Here is a 15,358-nt window from a genome sequence, read left to right as displayed (position 1 = left end):
GAGAATTTCCGGCTTCTTATTTACAGTCTCCCTTTGTTACTCCCTTTGTTGGTCTCTAATGTGTGTGTGTGTGTATGTATGTGTATACTCACCTAGTTGTGCTTGCGGGGGTTGAGCTCTGGCTTTTTGGTCCCGTTTTACATCAGTCAATCAACTGGTGTACAGGTTCCTGAGCCTACTGGGCTCTATCATATCTACATTTGAAACTGTGTATGGAGTCAGCCTCCACCACATCACTTCCTAGTGCATTCCATCTGTTAACTACTCTTGACACTGAAAAAGTTCTTTCTAATGTGTCTGTGGCTAATTTGCGTACTCATATTCCACCTATGTTCCCTTGTGCGAGTACCACCCTTGTTAAATAATCCGTCTTTATCTACCCTGTTAATTTCCTTGAGTATTTTGTATGTGGTACTTATGTCTCCACAAATTTCTGTCTTCCAGCGACGTGAGGTGCATTTCACGCAGCCTTTCCTCATAACTCATACGTCGTTGTTCTGGAACTAGTCTAGTGACAAATTTCCAAAGGCAGTTCTGATGTTAGCCAGCCTTGCATATGCCGTTGGTGATATCCTTTTGATGTGGGCTTTAGGAGACAGGTTCGGTGTGATATCAACTCCTAGATCCTTCTCTCTCTCCCTTTCATGGAGGGCTTCGTCTTCCATTTGGTACCTTGTGTCGCCTTCTGTTCCCTCCACTTAGATTCATTACTTTACATTTACTTGAGTTGAACTCTAGTACCCATTTGTTGGGCCATTCCTTAAGTTTCTTTAGGTCATCTTGAAGCCTCTTGTTATCCTTCTGTCGTAATCACCCTCATATTTTTCAAATCATCAGCAAATATTAAGAGGAACGAGTGTTTTCTCTCCGGGAGATCGTTTACATACATCAGACACAGTATAGGTCCAAGGACTGAACCCTGTGGTACTCCACTAGTGACGTCTCGCCATTCTGACGCCTTACTTGTGTGACTCGCTGCTGTCTTCTGTTGCTTAGGTATGCCTTTAACTATGGGAGTACCTCTATTCCTACCAGCATCTCCAGGTTATGCACTATTCTTTTATGGGGTAGTTTGTCAAAGGCTTTCAGGCAATCCAAAAAAGTATGCAGTCTGCCCACCCTTCTCATTTTTGCTAATTTTTGGCTAATTAATAGAATTCTATTAAACCTGTAAGACAAGATTAGCCATCCCTGGACCCATGCTGGCGATGTTTTACAAAGTTTTCCTCTCTAGATATTTACTAGTTTTTTCTCACAATCTTCTCCATCACCTTGCATGGTATGCAAGTTAGGGACACTGTCATGTAGTTCAGTGCCTCCGGTCTTTCTCCCTTCTTGTATATCGGGACTACATTTGCCGTCTTTTAAGTTTTTGACAGCTCTCCTGTTGTCAGTGACTTACTATACACCAGTGAGTGGTAGGTATAGTTCTTCTCCTTCTTTTAGTATCCATAGGGAGATTCCGTCTGGGCCTACAGCCTTTGCCACATCCAATTCAAGCAAATGCTTCCTTACCTCCCCATTGGTAATCTCAAACTCCTTCATGGTGCCTGGTTAGCTATTCCCTCTCCTTAGTTCAGGAATTTCTCCTTGCTCTACTGTGAAATTTCCTGGAATTTCTTATTGAGTTCCTCGCACACTTCCTTGTCATTTGTAGTGAACATCTCTGCCCCTATCATCTGTTTCATTATCTTCTCCTTCACTGTTTGCCTTCGGATGTGCAGCGGTTTGGTTTGGTCTTCGCCTTATTTGCTGTCATTTTCATACCTTCTGTGCCTCTTCTCACGCAGTTGGTATTCCTGGCCCTTTGGTATCTTCCTCTGTTCTCTGGTGTCCTGTTATTTCTGCAGTTTCTACATGCCCTTGTACTTAGTTGCTTTGCCAGCTTACACTGCTGATTACACCATAGGCTCCTCATTGGGATTATAATTGTTTTTCATTTGGCTGTCATGTCTTGGGCTGTCTTTTCTCTGAGCTCAGTTTCCCATGCTATATCTGCTAGGCATTGTCTTATCTTTTCGTAGTTTCTCTTTCGGAATGGCAGCCTCTAGTTTTCTGGTCCCTTCCTTGAGTAAGTTATCCCTACTTCCACCAGATACTCAAACATCAGTACACTGTGATCACTCATTGTAACGGGAGCTTCAAGGCTGATTTCCCTTATGTGTGAATAGTTCAAAGTGAATACGAGGTGGTCAAGTGTGGCTGGTTGGTGGTTGCCTCCATTGTTGTGGGTGCCCAGATATGCTGGCTTGAACACCTTCTGCTTGACACATATAGTAGTAGTTTAGCTCTCCAGGTTTCTGCCCTCGCAGGTAGTTCTTTGTCCTCCCAGTCTATCTTTCCATGGTTGCGCGCGCGCGCGCGTGCGTGCGTGCGTGTGTGTGTGTGTGTGTGTGTGTGTGTGTGTGTGTGTGTGTGTGTGTGTGTGTGTGTGTGTGCGCGCGCGCGCGTGTGTGTGTGCGCGTGCGCGTGTGTGCGCGTGTGCGCGCGTGTGTGTGTCTGAGGGGGGGGGGCGTGTGTGTGTGCGTATGTACTCACCTAATTGTGCTTGCGGGGGTTGAGCTCTGGCTCTTTGGTCCCGTGTAGTCCCTCTTTGTTCTCTTTGTGTGTACTCGCCTATTTGTGGTTGCGGGGATTGAGCTTTGGCTCTTTGGTCCCGCCTGCGTATGTGCGTGCGGACACGTTGGTGGGTGAGTGGAGTTGGGAGTGTTGGTGGACATTGTGGTTGGTGTGAGTGGGTGGTGGTGGTGGTTGGTGTGAGTCAATCCTTCCCCCTGACACAGAGTCGCCTTCTTTGCCACTAAGTGTAAAATTGTGTGGTAAACACGACAAGAGGATCTTGAGAGGACAGTTGGTGGGATATGGGGACGGCCACATTAACACAACCTTGCTGCCGTTTAGTCACACTAAGTGCTCTTGGCCAACCTCAAATGGTGTCGGTAAAACTTTGTAACATTTTTGGTTGTTGGAAGTTGGGTGATGGCGGGGCCGCGTGTATCACTCTTCTCAGTAAACATTTAGTCGGAGGTGTTGCCTGCCCCACTGGCACCACCCCTGGCACCACCACTGGCACCACCAGGCACCCACCCCTGGCACCACCAGACACCACCCCTGGCACCACCAGACACCACCACTGGGGAGGAGAGCTAGGGCTAAGATTATAATACTCTAGCGTTGTACTGAGAGGGACACAGGCTGGACAAGGAAGGACCCCCCACGGGGGGGGGGGGGTAATGAGACATGGGGAACAAAGCTGGTGGACACCCCCCCCTTCCCCCCCCCCCCTGACCGACACTCCTTGAGGCAACACCTCCCACAACCAATAAGAGTAATGAGAGAAGACCCACTAGCAACACCTCTATATCTGACCTTTATACAAACTGAGGCACATGCCGAGGAGATTGGAGTCGAGGTGCTCCTAGGAGCTAGCGACCACTTCCTTGGTGTACTAAGGTATACATTGGAGAAAATCCACAAGGGCCGTGACGAGGGTTCGAACCTACGTCCGAGAGCATCCCAGGCGCTGCCTTAATCGACTGAGCTACGACATGGTTCCTTCAAATCCACGGTGATTTGTGTGTGTAATGAAGTAAGGGCGAAGAGGTAGAACGGCTTGTTGACAGAGCTCGGTGCATGGGGGGAATTGTGTAAAATCCTGGTTTGTGTCTCGGAGAGGCTGCAGGATCCAAGTTAGTTCAGTAGAATTTCTGGTTGCAATTCTTTTAACCATGTCGTAGCTCAGTCGATTAAGGCAGCGTCTGGGATGCTCTCGGACGTAAGTTCGAACCCTCGTCACGGCCCTTGTGGATGTGTTCATTTGATGCATCACGCTATTGTGATTTGTGTGTGTAATACATTGGAGCTAAAGGAGAGTAAGGACCTATCTGCAGAATGTTCAGGGGAAGAGGGAATTAGTCGATGAAATTCATAGCCAGGAAATGTGCCGACTCACTTTTGGATCTTTGTTTGGAGGACGGGCTGAAATTTGTAGTACGTGGGTGAAGCATTTCAACCCGTCCTCGACTCAAGTCCATTACACCCAGCGGTCGACCCCACAGACGCATTCATAAATTTTAATATGGTGTTCATTCAAAACGGAATTTTTCTCAAGTATAAATTAATATTATAATATATTAGCATATTGTGCATATCTAGGCATAGGTTAGGTGTTTAGGTTCTGTTGGCGATTATTTGTATTTGTAGTACGTGGGTGAAGCATTTATAGCGTTGTGATTCGAACAAAATTCGTCAGTGAAACACTTGTTCCGGATATGTTCGAACGTCAGCAGTTGTGAGTCGTGTGTAAACCGCTTTTCATTCATAAACAGGGGGTTTGGCGGGTGCATGGAATCACTTTTGGATCTTTGTTTGGAGGACGGGCTGGGGGTTGACCGCTGGGTGTAATGGACTTGAGTCTAGGACGGGTTGCTGCTGGAGTAGCGAGCTTGGATCTTCGTATGCGAGGACGGGCTGTCCCACTCTGAATTTGACGAAGCAATCGATTTGAGATGGACCGCTGGTGGCCCCTGGCGCCCTGTCCCCTGTAATAAGTAATGCTGCTCCTCTAGACACGAATTTAGCTTAACCCAGAAAAAAACTAACATTAAAAAGCGTGAAAATAAGTAGATTCGCAACAGAAACCTTTCGTAGAAAGTGAGCGCTGTAGAGTCGGGTTCGTTCTAGACTCATAATCGGGAATTCCCTGTTCGAATCCCGAACGGGACAGAAATGGTTGGGTTCCTTTCCTGTCACCTAATGCATTTGTTCACCTAGCAGTAAATAGGTACCTAGGAGTTAGTCAGATTGTTATGGAGTTGCGTCTATATATTATTATTATTATTATTATTATTATTATTATTATTATTATTATTATGTAACCAAGAACGCGCACTATGTTTATGGAGAAAACGTTCTCTGATAAAATAAAATGTTCCACTGAATAAACGTTTCATCGAGAAAAAGAACGCACTCAAAGGATGAAAGAAAACGTTTGTCATGTTAAAAGAAAACGATCGTGATAAAATAAAGTTCGGCAATGTTAACAAGAAGTCTTCCTCTGGGGAATATCACCGCCCCAAACATGAAGACGTTCGCGTTATTAAAGTACGCTGTGTGGCAAGAGTACACTCTGCTGTTGTGTTTACCTCAACATCCTCCTAGTTTTCATTGTAGGGGTTTACATGTAGAGTAAGTGTGCTTGGTGTAGCATTGATGTACACCTCTCACCCGCGTTACTCTCCACCTTCGTGTGTTTGTGTGTGTGTGTGTGTGTGTGTGTGTGTGTGTGTGTGTGTGTGAGAGAGACAGAGAGAGCTCTCTTGCTGGTGGGAGGGATTAACTTGGTATCAGCCTCTTCGCTTTCTAATATCTGGTACAGTGCTCTCTATCTCCGCGTGTGTTGCATGCACCTATAAGGTGTTGAATTGGTGTGTGTAAGACCGCTTTCTTCAGGCGGCTGTACGTGTTCACTTCTGGTACAGTGAAGGAACACTTCCATACAGCCTTGTGACGCGTTGGTCTTAAAAGTCCTACTGCTGATGTAATTACCTAAGTATAGTTACAAGATGAGAGCTACGCTCGTGGTGTCCCGTCTTCCCAGCACTCTTTGTCATATAACGCTTTGAAACTACTGACGGTCTTGGCCTCCACCACCTTCTCGCCTAACTTGTGGCAGGCTTCTCGTGTTCACCTTACCTGTATCAGTCAGTATCTAATACGTCGTGGCCATGATCTTCTCCTCCGGTGTTGGTAGATTAAATTCTTGAGTCAGTAGTCGTAGATCAAATGTCGTATCTATTGCCTCAGACACAAGGGTGAGGCAATACATACGAGGCTGTGGACCTTGTCAGGTGTTATGTTTCACTAGTTGTGAGATTGTCTCTCATACTCTACCCCAGCTCTACCCAACCACTTGGGCTGGACGGTACAGCGACGGTCTCGCTTCATGCAGGTCGGCGTTCAATCCCCGACCGTCCAAGTGGTTGGGCACCATTCCTTCCCCCCGTCCCATACAAAAAAAAGCTAACTAGGTGATGCTAAAAAATCCCCATCACACAGGATGGTTAGTCATACAGAGGCATGTGATAGGCAGTCTGCACTGGCAGACTCCGGATCCCAAATCCTTATCCTGACCCCTTCCCAGTGCCCACTCGTAATATCTTGGCGCTTTCTCCTGACAATTCCCTCCCTCTACAGATCTACAGAGGCTGTGTTAAGTATTGTGAAGAATTCTTCGTTTACTTTCAGAACTGCTGATGTCGTGGTTACTAAATTTGCATAGGCTGCCCCCGTTATAGTGTTGGTGTGTGTGGTTGTGGCTCGTTACTCTCGTGTCTTGTCCTTGTCCAGCTTTCTCTTGCCGAGTTCATGGCAGCAACTTTCATAATTTAGTCCAAGCTCAGTAAAACAGGGTTTACTGCCCCTAAGTTTAAAAATAATGATATATAAATTGATAACTAGGGCGTTTAACATTTGTTCTAGTTACACTTTTTGTTCATATGGTGAAATATTTGCATGGTTTCTTGTTTTATTTGCAAAAATATACCTCAAAGCAAATTTTTGTTATAGAGGAAATGTTTCAATTACAAAGCAACAGTGGGATTGAACGCCGACCTGCATGAAGCGAGACCGTCGCTCTACCGTCCAGCTCAAGTGGTTGGGCAGTGGGTAGGGTGGGGGGGGGGGGGGGGGGAGGAATAGACAGCCTCTCACAACCCTTCCCTACTCATGGGAGGGGTTTTGAGAGATCTCTGAAACCCGTCGACTTCCACGCCAAGGAAAGGGGGTTGTGGGTAGGGGGTTGGTCGGGAGGCCTAGACACAAATGAGGCCTTGGAGCCGGTCGGCCGAGCGGACGGCACACTGGACTTGTGATCCTGTGGTCCCGGGTTCGATCCCGGGCGTCGGCGAGAAACAATGGGCAGAGTTTCTTTCACCCTATGCCCCTGTTATCTAGCAGTAAAATAGGTACCTGGGTGTTAGTCAGCTGTCACGGGCTGCTTCCTGGGGGTGGAGGCCTGGTCGAGGACCGGGCCGCGGGGACACTAAAGCCCCGAAATCATCTCAACATAACCTGACACCCGTGCAAGGGTGGGGGGGGGGAAGATACCAACGGTCTCTAGTGGACGGGTTAACTAGTGCCATGAAAGTATTTGTAAAATAGTAGTAAATAGTTACTGTGGTAAATACATGAATACAACACATACACGGTACACATACACCTATGAGTGTATTCACACACACATAATCATGAGTGTGTGTATTTACAAATACTAAATACACACACGATACACTAAATCGCCCCGTGACAAAACCCGGGGAGGATTGACTAGGCACTAGTCCATAACTGTTCCCTCCTGTTCACCCAGCAGTAACTGGGTACCTGGGAGTAAAAAATGATTGGAGAGTTGTGTTCCAGGGGGACACTATTAGGGTAAGACAGAGACCTGGGCATCACCGGGTACCCCTTCAAGATGGGGGGGGGGGGGGGGGGGGGTTGGTACCTGCATGTGTACCAGCCTCGCTTCCCCACTTGCCTCTCCCTCTCCTACTCTCCAAATCTTCTATCCCCCATTCTCCTCTCCTTTTCTCCAACTTTCTGCCTCTCCTCCTTTCCTCACTCTTCTCTTCCAATCTCCTCCTTCTGTTTCCTTATTCCCCTTCCCCTTTCCCCATATCCCATCTCTTTCCCTCTCTGTCAACATTCCTGTCTCCCTCTCACTCCCTCCCACCCTGTCTCTATTTCTCTCAGAAAATTTAATATTACAAACTTTTTTTATTAATACACGAGATACATGTGCATTAGTGCAGCTACCCTAGACTATATGAAGTGGAGTACAGTGTGTCAAAAAAGCTAACTAGGTGATGTTAAAAAATCCCCATCACACAGGATGGTTAGTCATACAGAGGCATGTGATGGGCAGTCTGCACTGGCAGACTCTGGGTGCATTTTGAGGATATCATCAACACAAGAGTGAATAAGGTAGCAGTGGTAATAAAAGTCACTCTCGTAGGATGGTTAGTCATACAGGGCCATATGTTTAGTAGCCGGCACTGGCAAATTTTGGGTACACTGTGAGGATATCTTCATGAACACGAGAGTGAATAAAGTAATTGCAAAGCTCCAGGTACCTCATGCCAACTGGTCTGAAAGGTCTAATAACTGGGCATTCGGTGATGTAGTGCGGGAGATCATGCCGCAGTTCCTGCTCACAGAGTTTGCAACTGGAGTGCTCAGGATTGGGAGATCCGTCACCTGCAGCCACCTGCCACAGGTAACGGTAACCCAACCTGATCCTTGCAACCACTGTGTCGCACAGTCTAGTGGACGTTTTGTGCTGCCCATAGATATAGGTTTCAGATCTGAACAAATAGAGACAGACATTGCAGCCAAATTAGCGTGTAACAAAGATGAAAAAATAATAACTGGGCATTAACCCAATAACAACTCTCTCTACGGAAATCAAATTCCTGATTTCAGACTTCATGAAACATATAGGAGCCGATATTTCGTAAACCGCCGGGAGAGGCACAGGGGGCCTGGCCTGTGCAGGCTCCATACCATCCACGTGTCATATTGACAAGTTGGAGGAGGCTAGCCCTTGGCGTCTACCCTCCCCCCAACCTTGGACAAACACACAGACAAACTTTGATATAGATATGAGAGTGGATATATATGTGTGTGTGTGTGTGTGTGTGTGTGTGTGTGTGTGTGTGTGTGTGGGAGGAGCTGGTGTGGGAGTTGTGTTGACATTGTCGGGAGTTTATGAGGACACGTGGTGTGAGTTGACGTGTGAGTTGGAGGTTATGAGTGGATGCTGTCCAACCATCTCAAGGCCCTTCTCAGGGTGCCACGATTAGATTAAACTGCTTGACCTGATGCTCTCTTCCTTCTTGCATGGGCACCGTTGGTGTGTGTTGTTTTATGCTGCCTCACACTGTGGTATGGGGCCCTCACTGGTTGCCTCACACTGTGGTATGGGGCCCTCACTGGTTGCCTCACACTGTGGTATGGGGCGCTCACTGGTTGCCTCACACTGTGGTATGGGGCGCTCACTGGTTGCCTCACACTGTGGTATGGGGCCCTCACTGGTTGCCTCACACTGTGGTATGGGGCCCCTCACTGGTTGCCTCACACTGTGGTATGGGGCCCTCACTGGTTGTCTCACACTGTGGTATGGGGCCCTCACTGGTTGCCTCACACTGTGGTATGGGGCCCCTCACTGGTTGCCTCACACTGTGGTATGGGGCCCTCACTGGTTGCCTCACACTGTGGTATGGGGCCCTCACTGGTTGCCTCACACTGTGGTATGGGGCCCTCACTGGTTGCCTCACACTGTGGTATGAGGCCCTCACTGGTTGCCTCACACTGTGGTATGGGGCCCTCACTGGTTGTCTCACACTGTGGTATGGGGCCCTCACTGGTTGCCTCACACTGTGGTATGGGGCCCTCACTGGTTGCCTCACACTGTGGTATGGGGCCCTCACTGGTTGTCTCACACTGTGGTATGGGGCCCTCACTGGTTGCCTCACACTGTGGTATGGGGCCCTCACTGGTTGCCTCACACTGTGGTATGGGGCCCTCACTGGCTGCCTCACACTGTGGTATGGGGCCCTCACTGGCTGCCTCACACTGTGGTATGGGGCCCTCACTGGTTGCCTCACACTGTGGTATGGGGCCCTCACTGGCTGCCTCACACTGTGGTATGGGGCCCTCACTGGTTGTCTCACACTGTGGTATGGGGCCCTCACTGGTTGTCTCACACTGTGGTATGGGGCCCTCACTGGTTGTCTCACACTGTGGTATGGGGCCCTCACTGGTTGTCTCACACTGTGGTATGGGGCCCTCACTGGTTGTCTCACACTGTGGTATGGGGCCCTCACTGGTTGCCTCACACTGTGGTATGGGGCCCTCACTGGTTGCCTCACACTGTGGTATGGGGCCCTCACTGGTTGCCTCACACTGTGGTATGGGGCCCTCACTGGTTGTCTCACACTGTGGTATGGGGCCCTCACTGGTTGCCTCACACTGTGGTATGGGCCCCTCACTGGTTGCCTCACACTGTGGTATGGGGCCCTCACTGGTTGTCTCACACTGTGGTATGGGGCCCTCACTGGTTGCCTCACACTGTGGTATGGGGCCCTCACTGGCTGCCTCACACTGTGGTATGGGGCCCTCACTGGTTGCCTCACACTGTGGTATGGGGCCCTCACTGGTTGCCTCACACTGTGGTATGGGGCCCTCACTGGTTGCCTCACACTGTGGTATGGGGCCCTCACTGGTTGCCTCACACTGTGGTATGGGGCCCTCACTGGTTGCCTCACACTGTGGTATGGGGCCCTCACTGGTTGCCTCACACTGTGGTATGGGGCCCTCACTGGTTGCCTCACACTGTGGTATGGGGCCCTCACTGGTTGCCTCACACTGTGGTATGGGGCCCTCACTGGCTGCCTCGCACTGTGGTATGGGGCCCTCACTGGTTGCCTCACACTGTGGTATGGGGCCCTCACTGGTTGCCTCACACTGTGGTATGGGGCCCTCACTGGTTGCCTCACACTGTGGTATGGGGCCCTCACTGGTTGCCTCACACTGTGGTATGGGGCCCTCACTGGTTGCCTCACACTGTGGTATGGGGCCCTCACTGGTTGCCTCACACTGTGGTATGGGGCCCTCACTGGTTGCCTCACACTGTGGTATGGGGCCCTCACTGGTTGCCTCACACTGTGGTATGGGGCCCTCACTGGTTGTCTCACACTGTGGTATGGGCCCTCACTGGTTGCCTCACACTGTGGTATGGGGCCCTCACTGGTTGCCTCACACTGTGGTATGGGGCCCTCACTGGTTGCCTCACACTGTGGTATGGGGCCCTCACTGGTTGTCTCACACTGTGGTATGGGGCCCTCACTGGTTGCCTCACACTGTGGTATGGGGCCCTCACTGGTTGCCTCACACTGTGGTATGGGGCCCTCACTGGTTGTCTCACACTGTGGTATGGGGCCCTCACTGGTTGCCTCACACTGTGGTATGGGGCCCTCACTGGTTGCCTCACACTGTGGTATGGGGCCCTCACTGGTTGCCTCACACTGTGGTATGGGGCCCTCACTGGTTGCCTCACACTGTGGTATGGGGCCCTCACTGGTTGCCTCACACTGTGGTATGGGGCCCTCACTGGTTGCCTCACACTGTGGTATGGGGCCCTCACTGGTTGCCTCACACTGTGGTATGGGGCCCTCACTGGTTGCCTCACACTGTGGTATGGGGCCCTCACTGGTTGCCTCACACTGTGGTATGGGGCCCTCACTGGTTGCCTCACACTGTGGTATGGGGCCCTCACTGGTTGCCTCACACTGTGGTATGGGGCCCTCACTGGTTGCCTCACACTGTGGTATGGGGCCCTCACTGGTTGCCTCACACTGTGGTATGGGGCCCTCACTGGTTGCCTCACAATATAATAATAAAACTTAGTGTGCAATGCATCTCATTCAAGTGTTCTGTAATCAACCCATCCTCCGAATTAACAGTACGATTTAATACTAAGTGAAAATAAGTACAATTCCTAACTGCTATGAATAGTACATAATTGCACTTATTTGTCTTCTTACATTTACCACCCCATTTTTGGAGGACGGGCTGTCACGGTACAGTGAACTACAGCACTGCAACAAGCGGTCTGCACAAGTCACGTGATGGGGTCTGAGCGGGTACAGGCGTGGTGGTACATGCTTTGGGGATCATTTGTCCTCTCACGACACTGTGTTCTCCTGCTGTATTAAGTTGACTGACAACACGTGTCCCTACACCCACTGCCTCAGGGAGGACTCGCCTGACGACTACCCCACACACACACACACACACACACACACACACACACACACACACACACACACACACACACAGTGGTCGGCGTGCTGCAAAAGACCATATATACCCGTTACTCGCTCAGTCATGTTAATTTAAGTAGTCTTGGCCCTGGTCTGTAGCTGGATAGGTGACCGTGCTCACAGCCTCGGCTTTGTTCTAGGGGGGGACGTCGATACGTATAACATGTTGCCCTTCATTTATGAAATTTATGAGTGCACATCTTACAGGAAACTTGTGAAGGCGAACAAATAGTTATGGGTAGTTGTGGAAAGTGTTTCGTGGGGAATACCAGAGTGTTGATACGGCCGTAATCTTGGTCATTAAGATATGCGCCCAGACACTGGCTCCTGATGGACAGCGTGACTCATCGCCCTCAAGGAATCGTACATTTTTTTTTGGATATATATACAAGAGTTGTTACATTCTTGTACAGCCACTAGTACGCGTAGCGTTTCGGGCAAGTCCCTGGAATACGATCCCTTGCCGCGAAGAATCGTTGTTACAACCAAGTACACATTTTACTGTTGCGTTAAACAGAGGCTACAGTTAAGGATTTGCGCCCAGTAAATCCTCCCCGGCCAGGATACGAACCCATGACAAAGCGCTCGCGGAACGCCAGGCGAGTGTCTTACCACTACACCACAGAGACTGGTAAAGAAGACTGGTATACATCATTACAATTGGCTGACTGCTGATCTTCACCCAGGACGAGGAGGCCAGGGGGAGCGTGGAGCCACCATTGTGTCCTGGTGTGAGAGTACACGCTGGTGCCTCACTCAGCAAGGCATGGGAGCAAGGCAACGAGTCTGGACTACAGATACCTGCTGGGTACCTGCTTGATGGGCTTCTGGGTGTTCTACTACTCCCCCAAGCCCGGCCTGAGGCCAGGCTCGACTTGTGAGAAAGAAGGGAAGGGCATGGAAGGACAAACTCACGGACACTACCGTCTAAGAAATGCTACAACACGTAATATGAAGATAGAGTGGGAAAATATACATACTATCACAAATAGATATTGAGTAAGGGAATATATAGAGTGGGGGCACGTGTGGGGAAGGGGGGGGGAGAGAACGGCGTGTTCGCATAATGTGTGTAACTCCAGATTTGAATAATACGTTGTAAGGAGGTTGTAGAGATGACAGCCACAATTATGTCACATGACAACAGTGACTCAACTGTGCCAAGTATGTCGGTCATATTCAACGCCAGAACCAGCAGTACAGCTCATTAATATCCCATGTTGCAGACATAATGCGCACGCACACCCGTTAACACCCCCCCCCCCCCCCCGCCCGGGCGGGCCCGCGCGTGATGGCAGACTAAAGGAGCAGCGACATACCCGCTAACATCACGACAAGAGTGACGCACTAACCAATAACACAACATGCAGGAAAGCGGCAAAGCGTGAGCAGCCTCCAGGAACACCACCAAGGCGCCGCTCTTCTCACACCCGTGTACACAGCTGGGGGCGCCTGCACCCGTGTACACAGCTGGGGGCGCCTGCACCCGTGTACACAGCTGGGGGCGCCTGCACCCGTGTACACAGCTGGGGGCGCCTGCACCCGTGTACACAGCTGGGGGCGCCTGCACCCGTGTACACAGCTGGGGGCGCCTGCACCCGTGTACACAGCTGGGGGCGCCTGCACCCGTGTACACAGCTGGGGGCGCCTGCATCCCACATTTGAATAAACACAAGATATCTTCCTGAACTAAGGTGCTTGAACTACAGTGTCAGGCTAAGGGACGTGAGCCTCACCCGCTGGGGTAAAGAAGTATAACAGTGATACACATGACAACAGTGCACAACAGGTTAAGACACTTGACACACAGGCAATGTACACAGTAAGACAACATTACAAAACAGAAGAAGTGTGTGAGGAAGAACTCCGTGTTTAGCGTTGCACACAGGTTAAATGAACTAGCAGCATACCTGGAGAAGGCTTCGGGAGTTCTTCTACTCCCGGAGCCTTCTAGGAGAAATAGCTGTTGAAGAAAATCAATAAACAGTTTAAAAATAACATTTGTAAATAGGCATGAGGAAAAGGGGGGTCCTTGGTGCCGGAGGCGGGGCCCAGGAACCGACGCTGGACCTTGTACGTACCTTCAGGTGAATACTAGTAGTGCGGAAAGTGACTACTGAAGGTAACACTTGTACAAGCCGCGCTGTTGAGTATGCAGGGACCAATCAGAGTGCGTGTCTTCATAGGGACCAATCAGAGAGTGCGTGCCCTCACAGGGACCAATCAGAGAGTGTATACCTTCACAGGGACCAATCAGAGAGTGTATACCTTCACAGGGACCAATGAGAGAGTGTATACCTTCACAGGGACCAATGAGAGAGTGTATACCTTCACAGGGACCAATGAGAGAGTGTATACCTTCACAGGGACCAATGAGAGAGTGTATACCTTCACAGGGACCAATGAGAGAGTGTGTACCTTCACAGGGACCAATGAGAGTGTATACCTTCACAGGGACCAATGAGAGAGTGTATACCTTCACAGGGACCAATCAGAGAGAGTATACCTTCACAGGGACCAATGAGAGAGTGTATACCTTCACAGGGACCAATGAGAGAGTGTATACCTTCACAGGGACCAATGAGAGAGTGTATACCTTCACAGGGACCAATGAGAGAGTGTATACTTACACAGGGACCAGAGTATTCCTGTCTCACATACTGACAACAATCTCGTATAAATAAAGAACAGTATACCATACTCTTGGAAAAAATATAGGTCCATGTCGACAAATTTTAATTAGAATAGGTAATAAAACTTACCATTTTTTATTTTGATAATCTTCCTCGAAATATAGATTGAGTTATTTTTTTTGTATAAGAGTTTACAAGCCTGGGAGATCATCTCTCACAATCTTTTACTGTCCTTACCTTATCTCGTGTGTGTTTCGCTGTCCTTGTCTTATCTCGTTAGTGTTGCTGTCCTTGTCTTATCTCGTTAGTGTTGCTGTCCTTGTCTTATCTCGTTAGTGTTGCTGTCCTTGTCTTATCTCGTTAGTGTTGCTGTCCTTGTCTTATGTCGTTAGTGTTGCTGTCCTTGTCTTATCTCGTTAGTGTTGCTGTCCTTGTCTTATCTCGTTAGTGTTGCTGTCCTTGTCTTATCTCGTTAGTGTTGCTGTCCTTGTCTTATCTCGTTAGTGTTGCTGTCCTTGTCTTATCTCGTTAGTGTTGCTGTCCTTGTCTTATCTCGTTAGTGTTGCTGTCCTTGTCTTATCTCGTTAGTGTTGCTGTCCTTGTCTTATCTCGTTAGTGTTGCTGTCCTTGTCTTATCTCGTTAGTGTTGCTGTCCTTACCTTCTCCCGTTAGTGTTACAAGGTCTACAAACTTTCTAACCTAAGATTTATCCTTTTCAATCAGGCACATTTGGTGTCCGAGGGCCGAGTCCAAGGTCCCATTTGCCACATCTTTCCAACCTTAAATCTCATTTTCTCAATATAGGGAACTCGGTATATATTTTCTCAATATAGGGGACTCAATATA

General features: G+C 49.3%; 1 protein-coding gene across 1 annotated transcript in view; it reads left to right on the top strand.

Annotated features, from left to right (window-relative positions):
• The window catches only part of LOC123759307 (uncharacterized), a gene marked incomplete at its 3' end in the record, with an annotated part of 233,911 nt that overhangs the window by 186,741 nt on the left and 31,812 nt on the right, over positions 1–15,358 (top strand).

The sequence above is a fragment of the Procambarus clarkii genome, chromosome 32, assembly GCF_040958095.1.
Source record: "Procambarus clarkii isolate CNS0578487 chromosome 32, FALCON_Pclarkii_2.0, whole genome shotgun sequence".
In the NCBI taxonomy this organism is placed as follows: domain Eukaryota; kingdom Metazoa; phylum Arthropoda; class Malacostraca; order Decapoda; family Cambaridae; genus Procambarus; species Procambarus clarkii.
This window is presented reverse-complemented; position numbering and strand designations above follow the sequence as displayed.